The sequence below is a fragment of the Schistocerca gregaria genome, chromosome 2, assembly GCF_023897955.1.
Source record: "Schistocerca gregaria isolate iqSchGreg1 chromosome 2, iqSchGreg1.2, whole genome shotgun sequence".
Taxonomy (NCBI): domain Eukaryota; kingdom Metazoa; phylum Arthropoda; class Insecta; order Orthoptera; family Acrididae; genus Schistocerca; species Schistocerca gregaria.
This window is the reverse complement of record NC_064921.1, coordinates 689,281,264-689,289,304: the sequence shown is the minus strand read 5'-3', so window position 1 is coordinate 689,289,304 and position 8,041 is coordinate 689,281,264.

Here is an 8,041-nt window from a genome sequence, read left to right as displayed (position 1 = left end):
TTCGCTGTGATTTCCGTTCGCAATCAAACGGATTTGACTTTCTGAATAGCCCTCGTATATGACAGGGTTGAGGTAGAAAGAAAGAAAACAAGTGGCTAGAGTTTAACAAAGAAGATTTATTTGTAATACGTTATTCCTGAAAATAGGTTTTCACATTTTGGATAAGTTTTTTCCAGAATATGTATGTTCCATAAGTTTGACCAATTCACACACTTTATATTTCAAAACATATGTCCCACAAGCTGGATCAGTTCACATAGGGGAGGAGGGGGTGATGCAGGAAACAGGTGGACAGAGAAAGGGTGGAGCAGGAGATGGAGAGACAGAGAGGGGGAAGTAGATGATCGACAGAGAGGGGAGAGAGGAGGAAAGGGACAGAGAGAGGAGAGAGAGGGGGGGGGGGGGGTCGTGAGACAGACAGAGAGAGAGAGAGGATGAGATGCACCAAGACTGTGGGAAGGAAGAGACTGACAGAGGGAGAGAGCACGAGGCATGTTCTGTAGCTAGTTTCAGCATTCTTTACTGGGACTACACGTGCAGATGGACACAGCTGAGCATAGAGAGAGAGAAGTGGAGGACATGGACAGGGAGAGAGAAGAACGAGGCGATGGACAATGAAAGAAAGGGAGGAGGAGTAGACAGACAGTGAGGGGAAGAATAGATGGCACAGCGAATGGTGAGGAGAGAAGGAAAGAGAGATGGGGGAGAGGAGATGGGCAGAGAGATAGTGAAGGAGAGAGGGACAGAGAGAGTGGGGTGAGGGAAAGATGGACAGAGAGGAGGGAGGAGATGGACAGAGATAGACGGAGGAAGAGATGTGTAACACGCATACACAGGTGAAGCTACAGGGATAAAGCAAATGTGTGTGTTTGTGTAAAATTAGGGGCTCAGTCATGCTGTTCTAATTTCTAAATACACACATATGTTTTCGCTATAGATACAATTGATCAATTGATGCATACTTTCACTCCGTCATTCAACTGAATAGACAGTGTACATTACAGTTCCAGTCCTGACAGCACGGATGACCTTTTTATCATTATGCGGTGACAGGCCAATTCTTAGTTGTGGTACAGTATGTATCTCATGTTTTTGCAATTGAATATTTACTTGGCACACGGTGTAAGAGGAAGAGAGATAGAGCACCACTAACACTACCTGCAGGCACTTCAAATGATCATCAACTGCGAGAGCCATTGAGGCTGCATGCCATACATCCTAGCCTGTCTCTGAGGGCACCAGCCTCTCTATGGTATGCGTACATTTTCGAGCAGAGGCCACAGACGCTACAATTTGAAACCAGTTTGTCTCAACTTCTATCAAGCCAAAAATCTTATAGTTAGCTGGCTTTATGCAATAAGGATTAACAGGTTTATAAACACACTATTTGAAGGCATTGTTATTATTTTATTACTTTATTAATTTATATATGGCGCAACCCTTCATACAGCAGATAAAGCTGTCCATATACGTAAAATGTATCATTGCATCAGCCAAATGAGTTTTTGTTACATTGTAATTGAATTAGTACATGTGGGGTTTAGATATGTATAATATACACACAGTGACATAAACAGGTTTGTGAAATACTCTTCACTATCCCCACAGCGACGAATTCTTTGTTGACTGTGGTTCATTTAAAATTTTAAATGACAATATAATCTCTTGCATCATAACTTCCGTCCCGATGATCGACTAAGTGAATTTCGCAGTGGTTTCTAACGTTTTCCATAGTTTTGCCGGAAATTGCATTGTTCATAAATTTATAAAAATAATTCTCAAAATCACATGCCGCAGAATCCCTTTCATCAATATTTACACTGACGTATTCCTTCAAAGAGGCGTGACTCAGTGGTTAGTACAATGGGCTTGCATTCGGAAGGACGATGGTTCAAGCACACTTCTGGCCATTCAGATTTAGATTTCACATGATTTCCCTAAACCACAGGCAAGAGCCGGGATGGTTCCTTTGAAAGGGCACCTCCGATTTCCTTCCCCACCCTTGACACAATCCAAGCTTGTGCTCCATCTCTAATGACCTCGATGTGTATGGGACATTAAACCCAAACTTCTTCCTTCCTTCCTTCCTTCCTTCCTTCCTTCCTTCCTCCTATTCCTTCAACCAGGGATGCTGCTTGAAGGAAATAACTCCAGAGACTCTTTCTGGTTTCAAGCCAACTTGAGTCATTGCTGGAAGTTTTGATAACTTATAATGCACCTTGTTTTTCCCCTCCAACGTTGTGAACAAATCAAAGTCTGAAGTGTTTCATAGAACTCAGTGCTCTGGACTTAGCGCCAAATTACTGTACACATCATGCAAACTATAGGAACATGTTTAAGTGTACCTACAAAACATATCCTACATCATGATCTGCCACCATAGGTCAGAAATTACCCAATCCGACGGTTTCTTCGTTAGACAGCCATCAAAACCCTTCAACAGGTAGAGATTGTTGTATGCATACCCATATATATTGTTTACATCCAAATACGTTATTTAACTTAACTCATCAGATGTTCTCTATTGAGGTGTTCACCCTCTCATGAATTATTTGACTTGGTATGCCTATGCACCCATTGACAAGCCTTCTTCCCTGCCCCCTTATGAATACTTCGCTCCAAAAACAGTAGCATGTTAACATTGGTTTGAGGTTCGATGCTGACATGGGTGAGTCTGAGTACGTCCCATGAAAGCCCAAGCACAATGTATATAATGTAGGGTCCAAAGATGATGTTTCCATGCATACACTCCACAATCATTCGAAAATGTCTGCAAGTAAGTATATATCTATGTCCATATAAGAACTTGCACACTCCCCCTAATGAGAGATGTTAAACTCCTGCCAAACACTCACTGCGTGCACATATTCCCTGTCCATTCTGGAAGTGCCTCTGGAGTTTGTTGCAGAATGTGGTTATGTCGGGAAATATTGCTTCATTGAGTTTCTTCATCGACTCTAGATATTTGTATGGCAATATCCCTTTCTTTGTTACGAGCTGGAACTGAGCACCATTGGAATGTGGAGCTTGAGTGAGATGCAAATAGCCCTGACGTATGATTTCAGCAAGATTCTGATATGGTGCCTGCATAAATCTAAGGAAGTCCGGGAAGCACATCGTAATTTTCTTGGTGATCCTTTCTTAAAACGAAATATATTTCTCCTTGCTGTCAGAAATAATGTTAACTTCACCTTTGCACAGACCGAAATCAACCAAGTGCTCAATGAATAAATGGCCATTATATCTGCTTAAATTGTGAATGGGAACGAGAATGTGTCATGAAAGTTAAAAAAAACTCAACTTGCGTGAATCGTGTGCAGCACCACAGAATTTGCCAGTTAGGTGTCAATGATTCCTATGCCGTGTTTCAGGTTTATTAGCTTCTGGCTGCCCACAAGTACAGCAATCTAGTGCATTCTCATACAGTGACTGATCTCCTGCATGTTTATCACGGGGAAGTTGGTGTGATAAACCATATCAGCTTTCCTTACAAGGCCTTCAAGCTCAGAGGATTTTCTCTGGTGTATGATCCAAAATGATTGTGAGTCGACTCAAATACACATATAACTTGATACACTGCTGCAAAACGCATGCATTGTTCTTTGAGAGTAGTATGTTTCGCAGTGAGTATCCCTTACAGCCGTCACGAGAGCGACAGGGCACTCAAGTCACCGTATACAGCAAAGGATACACGCCTCCTGTGATTTTGGGAGTCGATAGGATACTCGAAGGAGACTCTCGGGGCTCAGGGGTCTGAATAAACTTATTCTTTTCCTTCAGACTATCTACTACACTACAGGCTAAATCTAAATACTAGAAAAACAAAGGAAGCGACTGGTTGCACAGCAGAAGTCAGTGTCTGAGTCTCTAGGGTAAGATGTAGTAGAAGTAGCAATCACTAGCAGCATTGTAAAGTACAAATATTGGGAGCAGCACTCCAAATGAGAGAAACAGACACGTGAAAGCTTACAAGAGGCTGGCGACGAGCCGCACAGAGCAGGTGTGTCAACTGTCTGACAGAGAACTCTCTAAACATGGAAATCTTGTGTTTTTAAAGGATTGTGGCGGCGCTCTGTTTCTCCCTATCTTCAGTCGGTCGCCAATCTACTGGCACTTTACAGGCATTGGCCAGTCTGACGTAGGGCTCTCCACCTCCTGGGCGCCTCTGCCCAACCACATTCAGATTCCTGCTGCTCTCCTACCCTGTAGATGGGGATGTTCCCACTTTTCCATAAAAAAGCTCCATCTCCCACAGCGTCCAGCTGAAAGCTAAACGTCACTGCCCTCCCTATTGCGATTAGCAACAATAGTGTTTTAAGTCACTTGGCCGACCACTGAGCGCTCTTGTGAGAGGAGACCGCTATTCCCGCTCTGTTTTACACATTTCCCATCTCACTTTAACCTGTACAAATCCACTGACACTTTAGTTATCTGGACCTTGTTTCAAGCTGCTGTACTATGCTAATACATGACTGTTTGAGACCATCTTCTGCTGTGACACCTTACAACAGCATCTAGGCAGAGAATGCTGCTACCAGTCAATTCCCTGAAGTGAAACTCCTATCCTGAAACAACTGCCCAGAGCATCTGTGACTTCGCAGGCTGCTACTGTTACTGTTTATCTCTGGTAACATAAATGCTAACTTTTGCCTACTCTCTGCGTTCTAAACCGAGCGAGGTGGCGCAATGGCTAGCACACTGGACTCGCATTCGGGACGACTACGGTTCAATCCCGCGTCCGGCCATCCTGATTTAGGTTTTCCGTGATTTTCCTAAATCGCTCCGGGCAAATGCCGGGATGATTCCTTAGAAAGGGCACGGCCGACTTCCTTCCCGTCCTTCACTAATCCGATGAGACCTTTCCCAAACAACCCCAACCCTCTCTGCGTTCTGTCTTATTTTCTATCTTGGAGCCCCTCACTGGCTTCCAGTGGCCTTAGACTAAATGATGCACAAGTCAATAAGTCGTCAATAAATGACAAACAAACCGACGGCTATCACGGCACAGAATGGCCTATATTGCAACTACTATTTGTTTCCAGACTTACAGATGTATTGGACTTTTTTCTAGTTTTCACCAATATTATCTTCTATGAGATTATTGAGACTTTACAGTCCAATCATTAGCTTGGGTCAAAGTATATTCTTTACATACAGATTTACATCTATTACAGTGTATTGTATTTATTATTTTTTCATACCATACATAAGTGACTTATAAACAAAATCACATTAATCACATAGTTCTGTTACACATAAGAACTGCCATTATTTATATACTATCAGATATGTTTATAAAGTATTAATACATACATCAAAAAAAGTTTTGCATCACCTCGGTTCCGAGAGTTCCGGAACCTGTACAGAAAATTGGAATAGAGATCATCATAAATATCATTTCCGCCCTTTTTATTGCTCATGAAAACCACACATTGCATGTCGTACCACCATACGGCGATATCTTCTGAGGTGGTGGTCCAGATTACTGTACACACCAGCACCTCTAATATCCAGTAGCACGTCCTCTTGCATTGATGCCTGTATTCGGCGTGGCATACTACCCACAAGTTTAGCAAGGCACTGTCAGTCCAGATTGTCCCACTCCTCAACGGCGATTCGGCGTAGATCCCTCAGAGTGGATGGTGGGTCATGTCGTCCATCAACAGCCCTTTTCAATGACGATGATGTTTGGTTTGTGGGGGCACTCAACTGCGTGGTTATCAGCGCCCGTACAAATACCCAACCTTTTGCTCAGTCCAATCGCGCCACTTCCATAAATGATGATGAAATCATGAGGACAACACAAACACCTAGTCATCTCGAGGCAGGTGAATATCCCTGACCCCGCCGGTAATCGAAACCGGGACCCCATACTCGGAAAGCGAGAATGTGACTGCGAGAAGACAAGCTGCGGACACCCTTTTCCATCTAACCCAGGCATGTTCAATACAGTTCATGTCTGGAGAACATGTTAGTCACTCTAGTCGAGCGATGTCGTTACACCGAAGGAAGTCATTCACAAGATGTGCACGATGGGGGCGTCAATTGTCGTCCATGAAGACGAATGCCTCGCCAATATGCTGCGAATAACGTTGCACAGTTAGTCTGAAGCTGGCATTCACGTATCGTACAGCCGTTACAGCGCCTTCAATGATCACCAACGGCGTATGTCGGCCCCACATAATGCCTCCCCAAGACAGCAGGGAACCTCCACCTTGCTGCACTCGCTGGACTGTGTGCCTAAGGCGTTCAACCTGACCGGGTTGCCTCCAAATACATCTCTGACAATTGTCTGGTTGAATGCATATGTGACACTCATCGGTGAAGAGAATGTGATGCCAATCCTGGGCGGTCCATTCGGCATGTTATTGGGCCCATCTGCACCGCGCTGCATTGTGTCGTGGTTGCAAAGATGGACCTCACCATGGACGTCAGGAGTGAAGTTGCACATCATGCAGACTATTGCGCACAGTTTGAGTCGTAACACGACGCCCTGTGGCGTCACATACACTCCTCGGCCTATGCTGCTGCAAATCCCGTTACACCAAATTATGCACATTGATTTTAGTCTTGGATAAAGGAAGTAAATGATTCACCTCTCTTTAACCTTGAATTATACAAAACAATTTTTATTTCAATACAAGGAAAGATTTCACTTTACTGACAAACTGATTTTACAACTGTTCTGTGTAGTATCAAATATAACAGCAAAACATGTGTGCACTAAATATATTCAGTCACTTCATGTGCAGTTTCTCTTGCAATCACATACAGTTTCATTATGAGTTAAGGATGTAAGTGAATCTTCTATATACTCACATCAAAAAAAGTTTTGCATAACGCCAGTTCCCTAACTCCTGAAGATAGACGTTGACTGTCGATATTGTATCACAGACGCAGTCCCTTTGACTGTTCAGAGATGCCACTAAACCCGCCCAAAGATGTAAACAACCATGCACGAGCAGCGTGTATTAGAGGGAAGGGGTCAGACAGCCCATCAGTCATTCTACCAGGAAGGAGGTACACGGCTCGTGTTGTCAGTAATTCAACCATGCCTAGACGGTCAGTACCGCGGTTCGATCGCGGCCGCATTGTTACTTTGTGCAAGGAAGGGCTCTCAACAGGGGAAGTGTCCAGGCGTCTCGGAATGAACCAAAGCAATGTTATTCGAACATGGAGGAGATATAGACAGGAACTGTCGATGCCATGCCTCGCTCAGGCCGATCAAGGACTACTACTGCAGTGGATGACCGGTACCTACGGATTATGGCTCGGAGGAACCCTGACAGCTGCGTCACCACGTTGAATAATACTTTTCGTACAGTCACAGGAAGTCGTGTTCCTACTCAGACTGTGCACAATAGACTGCATGATGTGTACTTCACTCCCGACGTCCGTGGCAAGGTCCATCTCTGCAACTACGACACAATGCAGCGCGGTACAGATGGGCCCAACAACATGCCGAATGGAATCACATTCTCTTCAAAATGGCTAAATGGCTCTGAGCACTATGGGACTTAACATCTTAGGTCATCAGTCCCCTAGAACTTAGAACTACTTAAACCTAACCAACCTAAGGACATCACACACATCCATGCCCGAGGCAGGATTCGAACCTGCGACCGTAACAGTCGCGCGGTTCCGGACTGCAGCGCCTAGAACCGACATTCTCTTCACCGATGAGTATCGCATATGCCTTCAACCAGACAATCGTCGGAGACGTGTTTCGAGTCAACCTGGTCAGGCTGAACGCCTTAGACACGCTGTCCAGCGATTGCAGCAAGGCGGAGGTTCCGTGCTGTTTTGGCTGGCATTATGTGGGGCCGACGTACGCCGCTGGTGGTCATGGAAGTCGCCGTAACAACTGTACGATATGTGTCTGCCATCCTCTGACTGACAGTGCAACCTTATTCGCAGCATATTGGCGAGTCATTCGTCTTCATGGACGACAATCCGCGCCCCATCGTGCACATCTCGTGAATGACTTCCTTCCGTATAACGACATCACTCGATTAGAGTGGACAACATGTCTTCCAGACAT